At 33.8% G+C, this 25,644-nt stretch overlaps 1 protein-coding gene and 2 pseudogenes across 1 annotated transcript in view; 1 reads left to right on the forward strand and 2 right to left on the reverse strand.

Moving 5' to 3' along the window:
* Nucleotides 1-25,644, forward strand: part of SGK1 (serum/glucocorticoid regulated kinase 1) — a 159,231-nt gene that overhangs the window by 108,502 nt on the left and 25,085 nt on the right. The window lies entirely within an intron of this gene.
* On the reverse strand, nt 7,166-8,190 carry LOC141566825 (ferroportin pseudogene; annotated as a pseudogene).
* On the reverse strand, nt 8,357-9,075 carry LOC141566826 (ferroportin-like; annotated as a pseudogene).

A 25,644-nucleotide genomic window follows, 5' to 3' on the forward strand; every position in this document is an offset into this window, starting at 1 on the left:
ATTGGAATTGGATTAGCTCTTCTCTATATTGAAGATATCCACTTCCATCAGAATACATCCTCATACAGTATCATTGTTGAAGTGTATAATGATCTCCTAGTTCTGCTCGTTTCACTCAGCATCAGTTGATGTAAGTCTCTTCAAGCTTCTCTGTATTTCTCTTGTTGGTCATTTCTTACAGAACAATAATGTTCCATAACATTCATATTCCATAATTTACCCAACCATTCTCCAATTGATGGACATCCATTCATTTTCCAGTTTCTAGTCACTACAAAAAAGGCTGCCACAAACATTTTAGCACATACAGGTCCCTTTCCTAAAGTCCTGTTTCTAAATTTGGGATCTAAATTAGAGGTGAAAAATCCCATTTTAGTCATAGAATCTAACCTCTTCATTTTATAAAAGAGGAAACTCAGGGAAAATGACATGAAATGATTTGCTCAATGTCTCACAGCTAGGAAATATCAAAGGTGGAATTCAGATCCAGGCTTTTTTTTCTTCTGACTCCAGGACAAAAGAATTTCCCCATACTATTCTCCCCTCACAGCAATAAATAAATAAATTGTTGATTCTGGAATTTCATTTTTATATTTACTGTTGTAACTTTTTAATTGTGGGACATAATAATAATTTTAGCTAGTCAATATTTTGATGGTCAATAGAAATTATATATTCTAATGAACCAGTGACTGCAAAAAATAGCTATGAACATATGAGTTTCAGATACTAATTATAAGACATGTAATGATAGTCATAACTAGTTTTTTAAAAATTAATTTCCCTGAAGAAAAGACTGACCTTTCTCTCAAAACCAGAATGAAATTTCATAAATTTAGACAATTCAGCCCAAACTCTAAATATGGTAGACTATCTTTTCTCTTATCATTTCACCCATGCTAACATTTTCCCCCAAACCATTCAATTTCTCCTTCTTTTGTTAAGTGCCAACTTTTGCTAAAGTGACTTTGCTGTTGTCTTTTTGTAACATGCAAATTACTGTCCTGAAAAGGGCCTTCTTTATGAAGACAGTCTTTTTGTCATTGGGTGAGCTCCATTATTTTAATTCTTTTCACATTCTCAGGAAATAATTAGAATAAAATTATGCCACCATTTTCTTTGTATAATGTGTTCAGGTGAGTGGAATATTTCCAGGTGTACCCCCCCTCCACAGTCTGCAAAGTACATTTTGCTCATTTAATCTTCTATGCAGTTATTTGAAGCAGTTAAATAAGGCTATTATTTGGAGATAAATCATGATAGACCCATGGATTGAAGAGACTCATCTCTTTGTTAGGATGGGAACAATGACTGAATACAGTTAGTTCAGACAAGAAACCCAAGAAGGTTGAACTGGGTTGAAATATAATGAGATTTTAGAGCAACTCAGATCTGGTGACATTATGAGGACTAGAACCTTCCCCTGGCATAAGAGGTGAGAAATCAGTGAACATTTTCTTTCTTCTCTGAAGTTCTGGCACTTATGTGGAAATGGGAGAGAGAAGGGGAGGAGGGAGCTAAGAGAAAGCTATAACAACTCACTTAGTATTTACTTCCTGAGTATTTGTTTAATTCAACTGATAGGGAACAAAGATTGTTAGTGACTTCGATGAGGTATACAATGTCCATCTTTTATACATTCTAGAGGTTGGCCTGGAAGTTTCTACTCTTGCTTTGTTCTATTTGCTACATCTCTGTATCTTTTGGTATTTCTGTGCACTCCTCCAGTATTTTAGTTTTATCTTTGAAACCTCAACTATTGTTTTTTACATACCTTTATTTTTCTAGAAGTGACACTACCCTGATTCTTAACAGACAGATAAATTGTCATTTCAATGTAGGATGAGTTTCCCCACCCCAGTACTGCCAGATAGGGCACTTTTCTCTAAGAGGTTTGACTAAGTTAAACAATAAATAGTCAGTTTACTATATAAACCAATTGGGTTGTACTTGGGTATTTATTTCAAATGCTGCTAGACTGGAAAATAATATTTCAGCTTGCAGTTTGCCCTTTGCCCTTTCACATGAATCCTCTCTTTCAATGACTGATGATAATTTTTTTTGTAGTTGGATAAATTTCAAGCTGGATGAACCTCTGAGAGGATCTGGTCCAAATTTCTATTTCAACTGAGGAAACAGTCCTTAGAGGTTAACTGATGTGCTCAAGGTTACATAGGTAGTAATTAGTAGAAGCAGGATTTGAGTCCATACCATGATTTCCTCTCACTTTTGAACCTTCCAGATTTCTGTGTAAGGTAGTGAGAGTACTTCCTCAAAAGCATGTCTACTGAGGCTAAAAGATGGAGATATTGACAAGACACCTTCCTTATTAATATATGTGTTATTTTTTCACATTTGCTTTTCCGAACCTTGTCATCTTTCCACAAACTTCCCATGGTTCCCCATTCCTTCACTCTCTCAGGTTTTTCTTTTTGAGGACAAAGGGAGAACAGAGACAACCTATCACACTAAATAGGTGAGATGGTTCTATATTATAAATCCTAGTCACCTTCCATCTTTTGCAGCAGTGAAAAAACAAAACAAAACAAAACAAAAACAACTATATGAAGTAGGAGAAAGAGGAAGATGAATAGAAGAAAGGAGGAGGAGAAAGAGAAAGGGAAGGAAAAAGAGGAGGAAGAAAAAAAGGAGAAGGAGAAGGAAGAGGAGGAGCAGAACAAGAAAGAAGAGAAGAAGGAGAAAGAGGAGGAGGAGGAGGAGGAGGAGGAAGAAGAGGAGGAGGAGGAGGAGGAGGAAGAAGAGGAGGAGGAAGAGGAGGAGGAGGAAGAAGAGGAGGAGAAGGAGGAGGAGAAAGAGGAGGAGGAGAAGGAGGAGGAGAAAGAGGAGGAGGAGGAAGAAGAGGAGGGGAAGGAGGAGGAGGAGGAGGAAGAGAACAATTACCACTACCACCACTAAAACCTTAGCTCCTTTTTTACTCTCTACTATATACACTGGCTTCCTAGCAGATCATAAAGAAGACCCTGCATTTTTTCAGTTCTAGGAACTTTTTCTGGCTTTCTTCCATGCTTGGAATGCTTTCCTCCTGGACTCCAAATATTCATCTCCCTAGTTTTACTTCACTTGCATCAATTCATCCAGTTACTCCAAACTTCTTTGAAATCTTCTTATCATTTCTTAGAGCCCCAAAATATTCAATTGCAATCAAGCATCACAATCTTTTTAACCATTCCCTAATTAGATTTTGTTAAGCACCTACTTTTCTCAAGGCAATGAAAGAAGACTTATTATCTTCCTTCTTTCTTCTTAAAATGCATGGCAATTTTTATATTTAGGAGAAAAAGTCATTGTGTTACCAAAATCCAATTTAGAACAAAATGGGCTAAACACTCTCCTTTTTATATGGAAACTTTCTACCTGGAAAATTTTCTATCCATGTGTTCATGCTAAAACTGAGCTCTTAATTTTTTTTTAACTTTCATTCGCACATTCTGAATTATTTTCAGCCTGAATTCCTAGAATCACACACACACACACACACACACACACCATTTTCAAATGGAATAGCTATATTGCTCAGAACAAATACTGTTTTCCACCTTATTTGGAACACAATAGAGTATCACAGAGGCCAATATAACTTTACACCACCCATAGTGGCAAAGGCCAAGTTTCAGAAAGGACAAAGAGCCAACCCATCACCCTAAATAAGTGAGATGATTCTATGTTCTGAATCTTTGCCTCTCACAGAGTGTATTCCTCTCACAGCAGTAAAAAGCTTATGCAAAACCAAACCAAAACAAACAAAAGAAACCTAGCCCCTTTGAGGTAACTTTAGATTAGAACTACTATAAACCTCAACAGAATCTATATTACTAAAATTTTCACTCAGCACATCTATGTGGAGTCCTATTCATTGCTGCTCTAATGATGTGCTAAGACCATATAGAAATATTTCCATTGCTTCATAAGCACAGGTTGTTTCAGATAGACTCATGTGAGGAGCTAAAGAGGTAATTTGAATGACACACTTGCAAAAAATAGGTGAAAAAGAAGGGAAAGGAAAGGAAGGGAAGGGAAGAAAAAGGAAGGGAATGAAGAAAGTAGGAAGGAAAGGAAGGAGGGAATGAAGGAAGAAGGAAGGAAAGGAGGGAGGGAATGGAGAAAAAGAAGGGAAGGAGGGAGAAAAGGAAAGGAAGAGAGAGAGGGAGGGAGGGAGAAAATGAGGGAGAGGAAAGAAGAAAGGAAGAGGGAGGGAAGAAAAGAAGAATACATTAATCTGCAAGGAGAAGAAGAGGAGCACTCTTCCACCTTCTCATTAGATGAATCATACCAAAGGCTTAATTCATGTCTTGTAACATATTAATCCTGACAAATATTATAATACAGTTCAAGGTATTGTTGTCATTTACTAAGTCCATCTTCTGTATTCAAACTATCACTTCTTTCTCTTGACATAAAGGTTTTTGTTAATTCTTTTATTTCTGTAACTCTCTTTTTATTTCCAATTTCAAGTAGAAAAAGAAATGGCTCAATCAGCACTCTCTTTCCCCAGCATTATTTCTTTATAATAACTGAACTCTTGATGTTCAAAGCTATGAGGTAGTTTTTCTTGAAAAGTTCTATCACTCCCCCAACCCCTTCCAACTTTCCCTGCTCTTGATTCCTTCTCTCTTCACATCAACAGCTGGTACTTTGTATCCTAGACTTTTCAGGTTGCCTCAGAGAAACCCAGAAACTTCCAGTGTAGACATATATCTGCCTTTCTCCAGTGGAATCTCCAGATTCTACACTGTCCTCTGTGATGATTTGCCTTTTTTAAATCCCCTTCCTTCAAGGTTCTACCCCCTAATTTATAAGGAGATTTTTAATGTGTTAAATTGGTAATGGCTTTTAAAGTGCTGTGTCACCAGGGGTAACTCTTTTTTTTTTTTTAATATCAAAGGTTTCTTCATTATTTTATTTTATTTTAATATTATTTATAATTTTTTCACAGTATATATGCATGAGTAATTTTTCTTTTTTATAATATTATCCCTTGTATTCATTTTTCCAAATTATCCCCTCCCTCCCTCTACTCCCCCCTTTGATGACAGGCAATCCCGTTCATTTTACATATGTTACAATATAACCTAGATACAATATATGTGTGTAAATACCATTTTCTTGTTGCACATTAAGTATTAGATTTCGAAGGTATAAGTAACCTGACCAGGGGTAACTAACTCTTAACCCAAGAGAATGAAAAAGGATTTCCAGTGACCTTTAAATCATACCTTGCAGACAGCTGATGTCTACTACACTTATTAAGGGAGAAGAGAGATTTTACACTTAATCTGTATAATTTCAGAGGACAGAATTGGCATGAAAGATATTATATAATTGTATCTGTTATCTGGAAACTTTACATTCAGTTAAAGAAGTGACTTTCTCTCAAATACACCTGTCCAAAAATAAAATAGCCTCCTCAGGAAATAGGGAATTTCTCTGGTGCAGTCCTTCTCAAAGAGTGAGCTACAAAATTCTGACTACTATATTACTATAGATAAAAGAAAACTTGCAAGTTATTGTAAGTTATGTAACAAATTTTACTTATCTAGCATATGTAACAATAAAAGTATATTATTTGCAAAAGAAACAAAACATACTTATAATTGAGCACTAATCTCAAACATATCAGAACTTGAATTTGCAAAGAATGTAGGGAGATATAAGGTGTTTTGCTGAGAAAAAAGGGGTAAGGAAGGATAAGAAATCCCAAAAGAGGAGATTTAGAACAGTCATTATACAAAATATGGCAGACATGGAAGAATAAAAGAATGGTTGTGAGAAATGATGTTGAAATAAATAAGTTGAATTCATAGTGGAGCCTGACTAGATAACCTCCTCCAGTAGTATATGAGAAGAAGTAGAGTAGGTATAGATGGTAGAAAGAACCTAAGATTGGAATTTGGCAGGGAATGAGTGGTGATAAGACAAGGGAGCAAGAGATTCAAGAATAAAGAGAGTGTAGTTGAACTGATTACCATGGGGCTAAGACTACAAAGGGAGAAAAAAAGAGATTAGGCCAGGGCTGATAGGTTGGAAACATAACCTGAGGATGGAGGGTTGTGATAAGTTAATAGATATTAAGAGGGATGAAGTAGAGAGAAAGAAGAAGAAAAGAAAGGAGATTATGGACAGACATGAGAATTTGAGAGCTATGCATTGTGGATCACTAATGGGTAATGGCAAGATCAAGAATGTGCACATCTCTATGTGGCTGAGTTGAAATGAGATAAAATGAGAGGTCACCAGAGCTGAAGATATTAATGAAAAGTGAAGCCAAGGTTTTTGAGAAGATACCAACATGGTTGAAGTCCCAAAGTATGATAGCAAAAGTAGGGAAGACAGAGAAGAGGACAAAGGAGAGAGGATAACCTGGATAGAGGACTGCAATCAGACTTTAAATATGATTTAGAGAAATAGCATCAATATTTCATGGCAAAAGAGGAGAGGTTCCTATGTTATGGCAAAATAGTGAAGGTCTGAAATTTTCCATGAAGATGAAATTGTGATTTCATCATTCAAAAGTTAAGGGAGAGAATAAGGAGAAGTACTGATCAAGGAGGAACTGTTTGATGGGATAGAAATGATAGGCATGTTATTGGGGGAAAGTAACTACTCAGTATTAGACCTCATGATTGCAAAAAAGTAGAAAGCCAGAAAAAGTCTGCCATGTACCAAATATTTTATTTTTTTCTGTCTTTTTCCTAGTAATATTATATTTTTCCAAGATACATAAATATAGTTTTTAATATTCGTTTTTGTAACATTTGAATACCAAATAGTTTTCCCTCCTTCCCTGCCTTCCCCCCAGTCCAAGACAGCAAGCAATATGACATCGGTTATACATGTACAATCATTTTAAACATATTTCTTTATTACTCATGTGGATCTATATTTTAGGAGAACAAGCTTTGAAGAGTTCAAAGAAAAGGTAAGTGTTGTTACATAACCCCCATAATAATTCAACTTGTCTACCCTCAATTCATAAAAGACAATCTCATTATTTAATAACAAGTCCTTGAAAATCTAAGGAGTTCAGCATGTAGTTTATCAATTTCTTCTTTCTGTGCCTTTACTCCTCTTATCTGAGAAGATGGATATGTATCACAGCACAATCATATTAAAGCATAAACATCATTTTTCTATTCTAACTATTAGGGCAAAAGGAGAATATCAACCAAAATATTCTCCATATGTCAGTTTGTGGAACATTTTTCCTAGTCATTTAATCCCTAGATATGAAGGAGATACCATTGCTCATATTTATATATTTTTAGTTTCATTGAAACTTGTCTCTTAAGGCATAACACATAAACTCAAAAGAAACATCTTACCATTTAAGAGTATTCTAAAGTAACAGGAATAACAACAATTAACTATTTTACACAAGAGAAACATACTTTCTGCTTCATTGGAAATTGTTTTTGTATCAGGACACAGATAAAAAGCTGATTTCCAAGAGTTTTCTGCATATATAACAGAAATACATCATTACCACCACAAAAGAGACTCAAATCAACATAGGCAAACCAAAAGCTTCAGAACTGGGAGCCAAGATGACCATGATGAAATGCACAAGATCTAGAAGATAGTTCATAAAGATCTGTAACTACATATAATACTTCATTCATTCCAACTCAATTACATTTTCTTGCAGTAACTATGTCACAATCAAATCAAAGATCCAAAAACTAAGTCCAATAGCAATTACCCCTGCAAACAGCAACCTGGCAGAGATTAAAGGTACAGGCTTTGGACTCATCTCTGTGTACCCTTTAGTAGAATAAGACTCAATTAGGAAATTGTACATTCCAGTTGCAAAAAAAGCTTCAAGTCCTTCTTTAGGTACTACTGGGGATGATATTTTACTTTGAGTTAATCTAGTATAGATGTCTTCAAAGGAAAAATGCATGAAAACAGAGACCATGAAAGGGTCAAACAGACCATCTGGGTTATACAGAGACAAAACCTGTTTAAATCAAGCCACACTTTTCTCATAGTCTTGTGGTTTTCACTAATACCAATGATGGCTGAGGCTGCCACACAAAGAATGAGCACTGAGCCACTCAGACCCTGAAGGTAAGCATAGTCACTAGTTATGTGATCAAATCACAGGATGATCATATAAAGGAAAAAAAGAGCCATGTCAGCAAGAAACATTGGTTGGCTGAGTATAAAAGTCATCCCTCATGGAAAATATGGAAAGGCTATCTGGGGAAACATAGCCAGGGTCTTTTTCATTCTCAAACTCATACGTAGGATCTTTTTCACTTATCAGATGGTATTCCTCCTGGGATTTTTTGTGTTTTTGTTTCAGTTCTTTCATCTGACTTTGGAGAAGCTTTCAAAGCTAGAACTGGAATTTCAGGTAAACTTTCCAGAAGAAGAAATACTGAATTTACATGGAGAACAAATTCCATCCAGAGATGATCCCATAGCTAATCATTAAAGAACTTAATATCATTATCTGACCAATAGCCATGGAAGCCAAAATATTAGTTAAATGGTCAATTCTTCATATTATAATATTCATGCCTGCTAATTTGCTTCTGTACCCCCTGCAACAACAACAATTTAGTCTCTGAATTGTGATCCCTTACAGTACTGGTGTGATATAATAACCCAGATATAATAGGAAGTAAGAACCCATTCAGTGTCAGGAGGTCAGAAGATTAGCTTTATGTTAAATAACCATAATTGGTATGATGGCTGAAACATTCTATACAATCAAATAAGTCTGGGCCACTTTAAACCTTACATTCTTCTCTATCCAATCTCCAATGATGGTTCCCAGGATCAAAACAGATTTGCCACCATGAGTTCATAAACTTCAATTAAGAGCATAGAATTCACCTAAGAAGCACAAGTACTTCAAAATGCCACATCTGGTCTCTCCAAGTGGATAGAGAATGATTAAGGTAGAGAAGAAATTTTGCAGAGGTAACAGTCTTTAAAGGATCAACAGCATCCCTCATGAGTGTTTTGGTCATTTTGGAGGGTCATGACACTAGGGCCCTTGTTGAGTTTTCTTTGTACTCTGCTCTAGCTTCTGCTACTGATGTTTTGATGTTTTTGTCATTAGCTGGAATGCAAATATCTGAAACTTTACCACCAAAAAGCAAGGGAACAAAATGAAGACAATGTTCTAGAAAACTTAAAATTAAATTTAAAGGCAATCCGGATTTCTCTTTGTTTTCTTCCCAAACTTAGCTGTCAAAGCTGAAATTGGAAAGCTGTAGTTTTATGGCTTTATGAGAGAAGGGTAGGCAAGCTTTGAATGGCTGTTTTGAGTGGGGGACCTCAGTGGAGGTTCCCAACTACTGAGACAATCCTCCCTTTGTTTTTTTTAATACTCTCTAGAGTTTCTGTTAAAACCCAAATTCAACAAAACTAACTTCAACTGTTCATCTTGTACTTGACATAAGCTAAATTTCACATTCACTTAAAATTCATAGTTGCCTTTTATCATATATCAGAAAAACTTTTTAAAAGTTTTTTTAAATATTTGCATCCCTTCCCCAATATAATTTAACAGATCCATTTCTGTTCTAATCATTCTCTTTGTATCTCTCTTTCCTCAGAAGTTTCATGGTAAATATTATAGCGTTTCTGGACATTTTTTCCTTTGTTAATATACCAAAAACAGATGGAATGTAGTTTTATAAGCTCAGGAAGTTAATTATCTCATTTTAACTACTTTCCCCCCCATTTTTATCCATTCATATGCCAGAGTAATGAGGCATATCAAAATTCTGGTGGATTTTAATTGCAACTAACAATGAACATTTACCATGAGTAATAATTTAGTGATAGTGATCATTAAAATTAAATCCAAATATACTTTTCTTCAGTTAAATATGCTAAAAGTTTCGATTTTTCAGTTGCCAAGAACAGCATCTCAGGACATAAAACTTTTGTTCTTTAAGAGTTTGACAGAATTTAAACTAGAGAGAATTGTACAGTTTGTCTACTCCTTATTTTGAAAGCTGAGACAAGCAGGGCTCAGGGAATTTGTGATTTACCAAGCTTATAAAATTAGTAAATAACTATAGGAGGAAGAGTATCTACCAGAGTCCTTGGCCTTTTAAGATAAAGTAGGCTGGTTCTATTCTTTAAGCCCTACAGAAACCATCACACAGTCTTAATTAGTCCAATTCTTCTGAATCAACTTTGTGGTCTTCAAGGAGCCTTTCAGTTGCTATTACTAAGTAAATTGTTAACCATCAGATCATACTCTTGTAGTTCTTTTCTTTACTGTATTAAGCCCCAAAGATCAGGAACTTGGTCTCAGTCAAGCCTCTCTTACACTAGTAACAGGAATTTAAACACAGGCAATATCACTTCAAAATCAGCATTCCTCCTTCTGAATAGTACTGCTTTCAAGATTTTCAAATCCTGTCATATAAAAATAATTAGGGGGAAGTTTTTATTTTTCCTTCCTATTCATCTAATCCTTCATATTCATGCCAAAATATTTTTATTGGGCTGAAAGCAAAGCATGTAAAAAAAGTTTGAAACTTTATATTTATCAACAAGAATTTATTGGGTACCATAATACTATGGAGGTGTTATGGGCTCACTTATTTTAATTGGTCATTCATGCCATCCATATTATCTTCTTTATTTAAGTCTATTTTCTATTTTTAAAAATCATTTAGTGACATTGTTACTATTATTATTTTGAAGTTCATGTAACTTGAATTCTCTATCTACAAGGTTTAAAAAAAAAGCAACAATTAGGGGATTATCTGCCTAACAATGCAGTCTAAAGGGGAAAAATGTGAGTAATAGATAAAATCATATGGCAGGGTTACATTCAGTTCTAGGTCTCTACAATGCTTAGGGGGAAAAAATTAGTTTGTAAGTTTTCATACCAATTCTAAACACTGAAAGTACTTGATGGATGTATGTGCATATGTATGTGTGTGTGTGTGTGTTAAAAAGTATTATTTTCTTAAGTAGAATATTACAAAGAACTATTTTTGTGGCAAGACCATAGATAGCTCCATGTAGATAGATAGATTCCCAAATGACAAGAGAATCTGGACATTTTGGATACAGAGGGTAGGATATCTTTTTGGTATTAAAAGAATCACTAAGTCAGAAAATTATTTCATCAAGGACTATTTATAAAAAGAAAAATATATGTTCAAATTAAATGCTTTACAAAATTGGAATAAAAAACATTAAGCTTCATTCAATGAACTTGTTCATCCTTTGTTTTCTATTTTTTTAAATTAATTTTATAATTATAACTTTTTTTGACAGTACATATGCATGGGTAATTTTTTACAGCATTATACCTTGCACTCATTTCTGTTCTGAGTTTTCCCCTCCTTCCCTTCACTCCCTCCCCTAAATGGCAGGCAGTCCCATACAGGTTAAATATGTTAAAGTATGTCCTAGATATAATATATGTGTGCAGAACCGAATTTTGTTGTTGCAGAGGAAGAATTGGATTCAGAAGGTAACCTGGGAAGAAAAACAAAAATGCAAATAGTTTACACTCATTTCCTAGTGTTCCTTTTCTGGGTGTAGCTGATTCTGTCCATCACTGATCAATTAGAATTGAATTAGATATTCTCTTTGTTGAAGATATCCACTTCCATCAGAATACATCCTCATACAGTATTGTTGTTGAAGTGTATAATGATCTCCTGGTTCTGCTCATTTCACTCAGCATCAGTTCATGTAAGTCTCTCCAACCTTCTCTATATTCATCCTCCTGGTCATTTCTTACAGAACAATAATATTCCATAATATTCCATATACCATAATTTACCCAATTATTCTCCATTTGATGGGCATCTATTCATTTTCCAGTTTCTAGTCACTACAAAAAGGGCTGCAACAAACATTTTGGCACATATAGGTCCCTTTCCCTTCTTTAGTATTTCTTTGGGATATAAGCCCAGTGGTAGCACTTTTTGGGCGTAATTCCAGATTGCTCTCCAGAATGGTTGGATTCTTTCACAACTCCGCCAACAATGCATCATTGTCCCAGTTTTCCCACATCCCTCCAACATTCATCATTATTTTTTCCTGTCTTCTTAGCCAATCTGGCAGGTGTGTAGTAGTATCTCAGAGTTGTCTTAATTTGCATTTCTCTGATAAATAGTGATTTGGAACACTCTTTCATATGAGTGGAAATAGTTTCAATTTCATCATCTGAAAATTGTCTGTTCATATCCTTTGACCATTTATCAGTTGGAGAATGGCTTGATTTCTTATAAATTAGAGTCAATTCTCTGTATATTTTTGCGATGAGTTCTTTATCAGAACCTTTAACTGTAAAAAGGTTTTCCCAGTTTGTTACTTCCCTTCTAATCTTGTTTGCATCAGTTTTGTTTATACAAAAGCTTTTTAATTTGATGTAATCAAAATTTTCTATTTTATGATCAATAATGATCGCTAGTTCTTCTTTGGTCACAAATTCCTTCCTCCTCCACAAGTCTGAGAGGTAAACTATCCTATGTTCCTCTAATTTATTTATGATCTCATTCTTTATGCCTAAACCATGGACCCATTTTGATCTTATCTTGGTATGTGGTGTTAAGTATGGGTCCATGTCTAATTTCTACCATACTAATTTCCAGTTTTCCCAGCAGTTTTTGTCAAATAATGAATTCTTATCCCAAAAGTTGGGATCTTTAGGTTTGTCAAACACTAGATTGCTATAGTTATTCACTATTTTGTTCTGTGAACCTAACCTATTCCACTGATCAACTAGTTTATTCTTAGCCAATACCAAATGGTTTTGGTGACTGCTGCTTTATAATATCATTTTAGATCAGGTACATCTAGGCCACCTTCATTTGATTTTTTTTTCCATTAATTCCCTTGAAATTCTCGACTTTTTGTTGTTCCATATGAATTCTGTTGTTATTTTTTTCTAGGTCATTAAAATAGTTTCTTGGGAGTCTGATTGGTATAGCACTAAATAAATAGATTAGTTTAGAGAGTATTATCATCTTTATTATATTTGCTGGGCCTATTCAAGAGCACTTAATGTCTTTCCAATTATTTAAATCTGACTTTATTTTTGTGGCAAGTGCTTTGTAATTTTGCTCATATAATTCCTGACTTTCCTTTGTAGATAGATTCCCAAATATTTTATACTCTTGACAGTTATTTTGAATGGAATTTCTCTATCTCTTGTTGTTGGATTTTGTTAGTGATGTATAAAAATGCTGAGGATTTATGTGGATTTACTTTGTATCCTGCAACTTTGCTAAAGTTGTGAATTATTTTTAATAGCTTTTTAGCAGAGTCTTTGGGGTGCTCTAAGTATACCATCATGCCATCTGCAAAAAGTGATAGTTTGATTTCCTCATTACCTACTCTAATTCCTTGAATCTCTTTCTCAACTCTTATTGCCAAGGCTAGCATTTCTAATATAATATTGAATAGTAATGGTGATAATGGGCAACCTTGTTTCACTCCTGATCTTACTGGGAAAGGTTCCAGTTTACCTCCATTACATATGATGCTTACTGACGGTTTTAAATATATGCTCCTGACTATTTTAAGGAATAGTCCATTTATTCCTATACTCTCAAGTGTTTTTGTTAGGAATGGATGTTGAATTTTGTCAAATGCTTTTTCTGCATTTATTGAGATGATCATATGGTTTTTATTCATTTGGTTACTGATATAGTTGATTATGCCAATAATTTTCCCAATGAATCAGTCCTGCATTCCTGGTATAAAATCCTACTTGGTCATAGTGTATTATCCTAGGGATGACTTTCTGTAATCTTTTTGCTAATATTTTATTTAAGATGTTAGCATCAATATTCATTAGGGAGATTGGTCTATAATTTTCTTTCTCTGTTTTCAACCTACCTGGTTTAGTTATCAGTACCATGTCTGTGTCATAAAAGGAATTTTGTAGGACTCCTTCAATCACTATTTTTAAAAAAATAGTTTATATAACATTGGAGTTAATTGTTCTTTAAATGTTTGGTAGAATTCACACGTAAAACCATCTGGTCCTGGGGATTTTTTCTTAGGGAGTTGGTTAATAGCTTGTTCTATTTCTTCTTCTAACATGGGACTGTTTAATCAATTTACTTCTTCCTCTGTTAATCTGGGTAAGCTATATTTTTTTAAAAAGTTTAATTATAGTTTTTATTTACCAGATATATACATGGGTAATTTTACAGCATTGACAATTGCCAAAACCTTTGTTCCAACTTTTCTCCTCCTTCCCCCACCCCCAGATGGCAGATTGACCAATATATGTTAAATATGTTAAAGTATAAATTAAGTACAATATATATATATATATATATATATATGTATATATATATATATATGTATATATATATATATACTTGTCCAAACAGTTGTTTGGCTGTACAAAAAGAATAGGACTTTGAGATAGTATACAATTAGCCTGTGAAGGAAATAAAAAAATACAGGTGGACAAAAATAGAGGGAATGGGAATTCTATGTAGCGGTTCATAGTTATCTCCCAGAGTTATTTCGCTGGGTGGAGTTGGTTCAGTTCATTACTGCTCTGTTGGAACTGATTTGGTTCATCTCATTGTTGAAGATGGCCATGTCCATCAGAATTGATCTCCATATAATATTGTTGTTGAAGTATACAATGATCTCTTGGTCTGGCTCATTTCACTCAGCATCAGTTCATGTAAGTCTCTCCAGTCCTTTCTGAAATCATCCTGTTGGTCATTTCTTACAGAACAATAATATTCCATAATATTCATTTACCACAATTTATTCAGCCATTCTCCAACTGATGGGCATCCACGTAGTTTCCAGTTTCTGGCCACTACAAAGAGGGCTGCCACAAACATTTGGCATGCTACATTTTTGAAGGTATTCTTCCATTTCATTTAAGTTATCGAATTTATTGGCATAAAGTTGGGCAAAGTAACTCCTAATTATTGCTCTAATTTCCCCTTCATTAGTGACAAGTTCTCCCTTTTCGTTTTTAAGACTAACAATTTGATTTTCCTCTTTCCTTTTTAAATCAGATTTACTAAGGGTTTGTCTTTTGTTGGTTGCTCATCCTTTTTTTTTTCAAAGAGAACCAGTGATATCATTGACTTGCCAGTGAATCAGACCAAGTCATCAGCCTCACTCTCTCTCCCACAATCATTGAAGTCCAATGGCAAGACAAAGATCAAGACAACTAGCAATTCAATGAGCACACCATGTGCAAAGGAGAAAAATATCATCTCTGTTCTATATTAAAAGGAGAAAAGGAAGAAAAAATAGAATAGAAGGGGGAAAGGATACAAAATGTAAGTTAAAGAAAAGCAATCTACTTGGAGAAAAGGGAAAGAATGGAAAAAGTTTAAAAAAAAAACATAAATTAAAGGAGAAATATTCAAAGCAAGAGATAAAGAGAAAGACCAAAGAGTATTTCAAAATGACAAGGATCTAAGACCATAATACCAGGGAGAGTAATAGAAAAGAGAATAGCATAGGGACAATACTGGCACTTAAAGCTAGAGATTAGTTCTAGCTCTCATAGCTAATTTTGTGGTTTTCTCTCCCATTAGAATGTAAACTCCTTGAGGGCAGGAACTACTTTTGCTCTTTCCTTTATGGTTCTAGCCTTCCCTTCCCCCATGTGCCTGGCACTTAGTAACAGCTTAATAAATGCTTATTGATTGTTAAAACTATGGCAGAATAAAAGAATGTACTTATAGTAATGAAATTCACCCTGTCATGGATTATTTTATATATTTAAATGAAAAAATTTAAGTAATATCATAGAATAAATAGGTCAAGGCCTGCATAAGATAAATGTTAAACATTTGTGTCTTCCAACAAATCAATTCTCTGTTTTTAAAACTTCAAAAAATTTTATCATGTTGCAATTAGATTATCACAGGATCTTAATATCAGACCATTGTTTTATGGTTTTCTAAATCTTAAAATATTTTCGATGCTCTTTTTTTTCCATTATAACTGCCTACCAATCCACCTTCAAAACACTAAGAAATCCTTTCTTAAAATAAACGTGTTACACACACACACACACACATATATATATGATGATGATTCTCTATAGTTCATTACCTTATTTGTCTTTGGAAGTCACCATTATTATCAGATCATTTTGATGAGGCTCTGTTTATAAAACTCACTGCCTCCAGGTGCTCATAAGAGAATATATAACCAAAATCAGTTACAGGGAACAAAATCTCCCATATCTATTTCAAACTCAGCAATATTTATGTCAGTCAATCTCCCTTTTAAACTTACCAGTCTAATTGGAAAATTCACAGTTTTCAACATGACTTCCTGTTTGATGAGCAGAACTTACCATTTTGCTTGAATAAATATCCATTCATACTATGAAAAACAATAAAATGTAATGAATATTTTTCAAAAACAATTTTCCAATTTTACATAAAAACAATGTTTAAAATTCATTTTAAAAAATTTTGAATTCCAAAATTTCTTCCCTGATACAGCAAACAATTTGATATAGATTATACATGTGTAATCATGCAAATCATTAGTCATTACATAAGAATAGTAAAGAAAAATTAATTCTGATTTATATAAGAGGACAATACTAAAATGTAGACCATTAAATGCACAGAGGAAGCTTCTATAGTATGGAAGTTTCCCAGTGTACTGACCAATCCTTCCTCACCATCAGTGCCAGAGAGCACCACTCAAGGCAGTATCCCAGCAGCCAGGCTTACAACCCAAGGAAATTGTACAAGCTGTTTAGCCCACAGTCTATTCTCTTTTCTGGGCTTGTGGATATAGCAGGAATTTCTTGAAGTAGAAAGGTACTCCACTGAATAGAACCAAGAATGAACTCCCTTCATCTTTCCTAATACTGCTGCTTCTCTAGCACAAAATCATTTCCTTCTCAGAGTTATTATTGTTGTTTTTCAACCTTCATTTTCAAAGAGGACCAATGACATCATAAGAATGATGTCTTGACTTGTGTATGAATTGGATTTAAGTGAAGAAGAGTTGAATAAAATCATCAGCTTCACTCTGTTATCCATCATGGTCAGTGATAAAATAAAGATCAAGACCACTGGAGATGGCCCAGGATATAGTGGGTGTCAATTGGTCTTTCTAAATTAAAGTCATTCCCAGGTCTCAGTTATGGTTTAAATATACTTTAGTAATTATAGTGCAATAAAATTATTCTTTCAACAGGAGGAAAAATATGCAGATTAATAAATGACATGTGGAAAGTACTGTTTAATAGTAGTGAAAAATTTATATAGTACTTTAAGGTTTGCAAAGCACTTTATTTAAGATTTCTTTTTGCTCTTTAGAACCTTGGAGATTGTATAATTCAACCCTCTTATCTTATGGATAAGGAAATGAGCTCTAGAGAGCACATCTGAGGAGCAGAAGAGACAGAAAATAGGTCTTGACTCTCAGTCCAATGTTCTGATCATTTGACTTTATGATTATTTGTCACAAGTGAATAAACATAACTTTAATTTAATATATAAATATACTGACTATACAAAACTATATACTACATATGTAATATATATAAACATATAGTTATCTTATATGTAGCTATCTACTAGAAAATATATGCATATATTCATATATTTTTTCATAGAATTGTAGAATAGAGCAATATAACTGGATAATTTATGCACATAAAACAAGGACTTCATTAATATTTTTCCATTCGTGGTAACTTAAATAGCATTCATCCATGACTTGAAAATTGTTTTTTCTAATTATTATTAGCTAGACCTCAATGGCAATTTCATAATCATTGAGATCTAGCTATTCTGTGCAGATAATATTTGAAAGGGACATGAAGTAAAAGGTGTTTATGTTAAATTTCAGTTAAGACTAAGCTAAAATAAACCATTGAAAAAAAATCATAGTTGCAAGATCTAGAAATAAACATTCCTCTGAAATTGCTCTTTTATCATTTTAGATGTCTCAGCTTGGCTAGAAAGGTCAAAAGTGAATACTGTTTGAATTAGAAAACTAAAGCAATACTGGTATTTTCCTACAAACCAAACTACACTAGAATCTTTTAAGAGGAGGGTTTTTTCAGACAGTTTTATTTATATTCACAATAGGCTACAGCTTCTTCATTACTATCAACCAGTAACCAGAAAGAGTTTGAGAAGTTCTGTAATTTCCTTTCAGTTAAGAGGAGCTAAATTGTGCAATAGTTTAAACTCTCTATCTGGAGTGAAGAAGATCCTAATTTGATCTTAGACATTTACCAGCTGTGTGATCCTGGAGTGGTCACAACCTATATTTCCACAACTATAAAATGGGTATAATAGCACCTATGTGATAGGCTTATTTGAAGGATCAAATGAGATAATATTTGTAAAGTGCCTAGTGGGTGCTTTATAAGTATTTGTTCCCTATGCCCCTTCCCCTTCTCCCCAATTGCACTGAAATAATAAACTAGGATTGGAAAAGTTCTTCTGAGGCTGTCAATTCAAGAATTGACTTCCTCTGACTTTATTTTTCTGAGATAGTTGGAGACTGGTACAACCCAATCTTTTACCCTTTTCTTTACTGTCTCTAGAAAAGAAGATTCCACTGTTTTCCTTTATAAAATGTTCTAGTACCTAGTGAATGAATGGAGTATAGCCACTTTCTCATTAGTATAGTGATTATTTCCCCACCCATTCTGTCACTCAGAAGTCTGGGATTTGATTCCCCAATGGGGAGAAGCTTTATGTTTGGAGCAGGCCTGGTTCAGTAAGGCCTCATCTCTCCAAGCTCAGATCTGACCTCAGACATGTGATCCTGGGCAAATCACTTAATCCAATGTGCCTTCATTTCCCCAATTGAGCTGGAGAAGGAAATGGCAAACCACTCCAATGTCTTTGCCAGGAAAACCCCAGATATAGTCACAAAGGGTCAAATGAAAATGAAACAGAATGAAGAATGACTTGGCAATTCTATGAAAATCTGGAAAAATTCATAAAGTATATATAGGAGGTAAAACCTAGAGAACGAGAAGCAACACCTGCTTGTTTCACAATGGAGTCATCAGATTCTATATTTACAGTTAAAAGAGTTGAAAGATCATCTGGTTCTCTATTTACAGATGAGGAAACTGAGGATCAACGATAGGGAATGACTTGTTTTCAATCACATAAGTCATATTTCACTGCTTTTATGATCTCAGTGAGCATGTTCCTTATATTGGGGCAGGTTGTAACCCAACCCTGTCTTCCCATATTTTTTACCCCTTTTATTCCAAAGATCTTTCACCTCTCTAGATTTTTTATTTTGTTTTGTTTTGTTTTTTAATGTCAGAGATAGCAGTGCAGCACTAACACTCAAAGCTGCCAGGAAAAAAAAAAGAAAAGAAAAGAAAAAAGATTTCATTTGGCAATAATTCCCTGACTCATTTGAGAATTACCTGTTTTTCTTTGAACACCAGGCTTAGTAATCACCTTAATGGGCTGGAAAAAAAGCCTATTTTTCTCCCTTTTTAGGCCCTTGAAAATGAGTATCTTACTGTAATCCTTCTAATGAGTTGATTCTCTGTCTATCCAAATGCTGCTACTATCATAATATAGTAGAATGATGTCTTTAGAAAATACCACATCTTTAAGAAAAAAAAAATGGAACCTGACAGTTTCCCAATCTGTTTTGAGCAAGAGAGGAGAATGGAATTGTAGTGTTCACATTACCCCAGGTGGAGAGACTGAATCAGAGTTTGTAGTTTAGATAATTTATATTAATTTCCTATATAATTTTTCTGTTTAAATTAATCTTTTTTCAATTTATAAGCATTTTTCTTTCCTTTTAATCTATTTTCCCCCAGTGAAAAAGAAAAATGAAACCTCTGTAAGAAAAAAAAAAAAACTACATAGTTTTTCAAAGGCAACTTTGGAGAAATATGCCCCATTATATAAATCTTAATTCTTTCATTTTGGGGGGTAAGGACCCCAGTAGGAATCTACTGGGATTATTAGTTTTAGCTGGAATAGGGAAAAGGGAAACTTTTGAATTTTAAGCCATTAAATTCCCAGAACTAATGTTTATCAGTGGGACAATAATAGAGCAAATTAGAAATGTTATTTCAATCCCATAAAAACATGAGATAGCTAGATACAAATTTTATATGAAGTACAGGAAAATATATCTTTTGTGTTATAAAAAACTGGCAAGAGAAATCAATTTCTATCATTAAATAGTATTATTCTATAAGTGTTAGGGGAAATTGGGGCCTAAAATAGGAAGTGACTATTGTAAAAAATGTCAAGTGAAACTATTATGTTCCAGTCTTTACTGCAGAGAGAGCTGCTTCTTTGTTACATAAGCAGGTGTAACATGCACAGAATATATAGTTCAGTGTATCATATAAGCTACAGGGTATTTTTTATGTTCATGGATTATGGAAAGAACAGTCTCTTCTAACACTAATTCATTTCCCACAACTAGTGAATAGTGGCATTTCCACATGTATAATGTCACTATATATTCATTTGTCTTTAGAGGGTACACACCTGTTGGTCAGAGTACTATCTTTATTTAAGCCATAATAAGTTAATACTTCAAAGAATGTAGTTTCACCTCATCTACCCTCCTCCATGGTGAAAATTCTTCTTCATATTTTCCCATAAATACTCCATAAAGGATCTGTCATTTATCATCTTGAAGTCTTTCCTTTAAGCTTTTTGGCATCCTGTGGATACAAATAGAGTTTTCATATTTTCCATCTGTTATCACTCACTTTCCAAATGTGATCAACTTTCCTCTCTCTCTTTCTCCCTCCCTCTCCCCTTCTCTCCTCTCCCCTTCTCTCCTCTCCTCTTCTCTCTCTTTCCTCTTTTTTCTCTGCTTCCCTCTTTCCCTCCTCCTCTTCCTCTCCATTTTGTCTATCCTTCCCCTTAGACAATGTAGTAATTGAGAAAAGGGAATATCTTTTCCCTTTATATCTCCAACACAAAATAAGCATTTAATAATACATGATGACTAATTGCTGAGGAAGAAGGAAAAATTGCAGAAAAGGAAGAGAACAAGGGATAAAAAACAAACTTCATTTATTCTCTTGTTTATTTTCTGAGGGGTGGCTTTGACCACTCTCTAGACAAAATAGATATCAGCATTTTTGCAGATAGATAGAATAGGCATCTGAATTTTTGTTCTATTGACAGTATAAAAGGCCTTCAAGCCTAATTAGTTTCTAAAAGATCAACCTGAAATAATGCATGGGTTAAAAAATATTACCTATAGATATATGGTTCTAGATTTGCTTTATCCCAAAGCTCTTTCTCCCTCACCTCACAACATTTTCCTCCTCATTTTAAACTTTCCGCTGTTTTCACCTTTTTCACTCTCATATTAATGCAGAATCTTGATAAGATAAATTTAGTCTTGAGGAAAAAACAAGAATTTGAGGAGTGATGATGTGTGTGTGGGTGTCTTAAGTGATTCAAGTATTTTGTATTGAGTCCTTTTCCAGCAAAGAAGTGAGCCACTAACCTCACCAATGCACATATATCTCCTTCAGATTGGGCTTGTCTGAGGAATGTTTGGAATCATGAACTTTTAGAACTTAAGGTGTACTAGATTTAAGTGATTCTCTACTAATCACATGATTTTTTGGGTAGATGGGGATAGTGAGGCCCTGAGAATGATGGGCAATTGATTTGCTCACACTATACAGGTTTATTTTTAATTATATTAAGTCATTGGTGTTACCCCAGAGAAAATATAGATTATTGTGTGTGTGTGTGTGTGTGTATAAGCACTTTTATGTTAAAGAAAATATATAATTTCATTCATTAATTCATTTGTCCTAGATTCTTATTATTGAACTGTTCAAGAAACTAAGCAGAAAAGTCAATATTTATGTTTGCCTTTAAGAAAATATTACACACATGAAAATATATAATCATAAGAACTAGACTAAGTAGTCTATATTTTATGTATTTTTTATTCATTTACTTTTTACTATAAGATTAAATTAATAAATTTATTTTCAAATAGAATTTAGAAAATATTAAAATGTATATATTAAATAAGTTTTATTATTATTCTTTTAAACTAAATTACATGTTTAAAAAATTAATCCCTAAGGCTAAATAATTTATGAAAAAGGCAATTTTTCTTATATCCTTCATTTTAATAATTCTCTTAAACATTTATTTAATGTCTATTATGTATCAGGCATTGTATTAAGCAGTCCCTGCCTTCAAGGAGTTTATAGTCTAATGGGGGAGACAATCTGTAAACAAATTTTATATAAAGAGCAAGATACGTATAATATGAATGTTGTTGAATATATTGTATTTTTGGAAATTAGAGATTTGTTTTGGGGGAAAGGAAGTGCAGTAGAAGTTACTTCATATCAATAAGCATTTATTTTTTTTAATAAGCATTTATTAAGTCCTTATGCATTGCCAATTCAAGTATTATAGGTTGGGAATACAAATAGAAACCAAAAGTAAAATACTCCTTGCCTCCTAATTAGAAGGGGGAGGAGAAATACACCCCCCCCACACACACACACACAAAAGAAGCAGAGAAAGACATCTGTAACCAGGAGCAGAGTTTGGAGAGAAATAAAGGAATAGAGGCTACTTCCATAAAGTATATATTCTATATATTCTACCTCTATATTCTAAATTTTCCTGTTGTATATATGAATAATTATTTTACATGTATGGGCATCAGTTTTTATCAGCAATGTAGTCTGTGTCAAGTTATTGCTATTCTTCTTAAACTTACTATAGGAATAATATCATGACTCCAGAGTTGGAAGGTATCTCAGAGGCCATGTATTTATTCCATGTATTTTTCTTTTTACAAGTAAAACCCAAATTGATTAGAGGACTTTCCCAAGTTCACACAAGTAATCTGGGATTTTAATCCTTGTCCTGACTAAATTCCTTACCAAAAGAACTTGAATTTTTTTTTTTTTAAACCTTATCTGGAGTAGGTACTTAATGAATGTTTATTGACTGACAGCATTGAAATAAAAAAGAGATCTTTATTGCTTAGTCTTGAAGAGGAAAAATAAATTCAAATGAGGATTAATCGATTTCTTTTAAATTAATATTATGTTTTGTAATCCTTGTCTTGCTTTCCAGTAGAGAAAACTGAATGTTTAGGAAGAAATTAAGTGATTTCCAAAAGGCCTAGATGACCTTGAGCAAATTCCCCATTCTCTCCAGGCCTCAGTTTCCTGAGGGAAAGAGAAAGTGAGACTAGATAATTTTTATGTCTCTTAACTCTCCTCCCAATTGGGAACCAGATCTTTTGACATACTTGTCCCCACTTCAGGGAGCCCACCCCACCCTACCCTACAATGCCTCAACTATTCGACGTTTGTATATATGTATATATGTGTTTTTTAGCAAGCTTCTCCCCAGGATGAGGATGTGGGAGAAAGGTTATAATTGTTACCAAGACCATCAAGTCATTATTACTGCAATTTGTACTCAGGCTTTACAGGAAATAGCCCTTAAGGGTGTCCTAAACTTCTGTTGTTTTGTAAGAAGAGATTTAAGTATAAGGTCAGAGGAGATGTTTTAGGAGAGATTGTGCTAGGAAGATGTGCTAGAAATGTGCTAGGAAAAATAAAGCTTTCTGATCTCCTTTAACTTGAAACAAAAGATTTCCACCAGCAATTTACATTCTTTATTTATTGTTCTGTTTGCACAAATTTCATTTCTGAAAAAAAAAAAAAAAAAAAAAAAAAAAAACTGGAGAGAAACAATGTAGATTGTATCCTGTCTTTTTTTTTTTTAATAAGCTTTTATTGATGTCTTTTTTTTTTTAATCATTGTATTTATCCGTAGTATCCTTCTACACCTCAGAAGGTCATCCCCTATAATGAATAGGATCTTGTTTTGTTTTTGAGAGAAAAAAAAAAAGTTCAGACCAACTCATCAATACATTGAAAAAGTCTATAATGCTTGTGGACTTCCCATGATGGGAGGAGGCACACAAGGAAAAGGGAAATTCCTTTATGTTTCTTCATTCCAATCATCTAAATTCTGTCTTTATATGGTTAAAACTAAAGCATATGCATGGAGAAAAATCCTATATACTATGCTACCTAAACCATAGAAGCAAATGATAGTTTTAAGAGACTTTCTCTGTGATAAAACAAATCCCTCTATATGGAAAAGCTAAAAGCAGGAGAGTAGCTAAGAAGAAATATCTTCCTATACTTCTCCCAATGCCTTCCCATCCATCATCTCTACTTGATATTCTGCCATTAGAAATCTATTTACAAAACTTCAGTCTGCTAGGTTTTCAAAAGCTTTTTGATATCACTCATGTACATAAAAAAGAATTCTTTTCCCCACATCCCCAATAAATAATCCTCCAGCCTTGGTTAGAGGAATTGGAGTGGCAGTGTAACTCACCAGGTGTCCTCTTAGGGAAAGCTTTAATTGTTACAAACTTCTCACCAGTCAAAACTACATTTGCTACTTTGCAACTTTCATTATACACTCTTTGTTCTGCCCACTGGGGTCAAGCAGAAAGGAACTGGTCCCTTTTTGTTTGTGTTTCCTACTCTAAGGTTAAGAAACCTTTAAAAATAAACAAATAAATCAGAAACTCCCCCAGGTACAGTTTAAAGCTCCACAATGTTATTTTACTTTAGTAAATTAGTTAATCCCAGCAATTGCTTTTAAGCAGTTTACTTGTTACTGAAAAAACTATAAATGACTATTGAAAAGTGAAAGGCAAGCAACAAACAATTCCTAATTGTTAGGAACTATTCATTCTTAACAAAAGCTGTTCCTAATAATTTGTGAAGTAATGGATTCTCTCTCTAGTTTTTGTTTTTGTTTTTTAAAACAAGGGCTAGATGAGAATTTAGCAGGAATGTAGAAGAAAAGAATCTTTTTTCGTGGATTTAGGTAACTAAATTAGATGGCCCAGGAAAGAGCGCTAAAGAAAGGGAGCTGGAAGGTAAAAAAACAAATGCATCAATAAAATAAAATTTTAAAAAATTTCTAGTTTTGCTCAGTAGGTTGTATTATGAATTCCTTGAAAGTGAGACCAATTTCCTTTTTCTTTTTGTATTCCTAGAAAGCACTTAATATTAAACTGCATGAAGATTTAACTATACAAAAGAACTTCATCTGCAGTAATTGAGAGGGGGAGGGGCCAAGGAGGGGATGGATCCAGAGAGAAAATGTTCGTAGTAGGAAATTCTTTGAGTTCTGAACTTGTTTCAGATTTTATTTTTTGTCTTCCTATCCAGGTGTCTTCCACTGTGTCTTTCAGACAACAGTCACTCATCTTTTAATGAGTTTGTTGACTTGAATTTGTGTGTTAATTTAAAAAATAATTATTAAAAATGTCTAGGAAGCTTTGGTGCTGTGTCAAAAATCCTGGGTTTGTAGTCAGAGCAAATAGATTCAAATCCTGACTCTAGTTGCCTATGTGATCTTGGCCAAATCATGTAATTTCTCAGTATCTTACTTTCCTTACTTACAAAATGGGGATCATGAACTAAATGAGCTTTGATCTCTTAAGTCTAAGATTCTGTAATCCTTAGACCATTTCAATAATCAGTCAATAAACATCCATTACATGCCTACAGGCAGTTAGGATACAAAGAAAAATAGGACAGTCCCTGTGCAAGCTACTTACAGGATAAATTGGAAATAACTACTGAAGGAAGTTATTAGAGATAAGAGAAAAGGTTTCTTGTAA

This window comes from Sminthopsis crassicaudata, chromosome 4 (assembly GCF_048593235.1).
Source record: "Sminthopsis crassicaudata isolate SCR6 chromosome 4, ASM4859323v1, whole genome shotgun sequence".
NCBI lineage: Eukaryota > Metazoa > Chordata > Mammalia > Dasyuromorphia > Dasyuridae > Sminthopsis > Sminthopsis crassicaudata.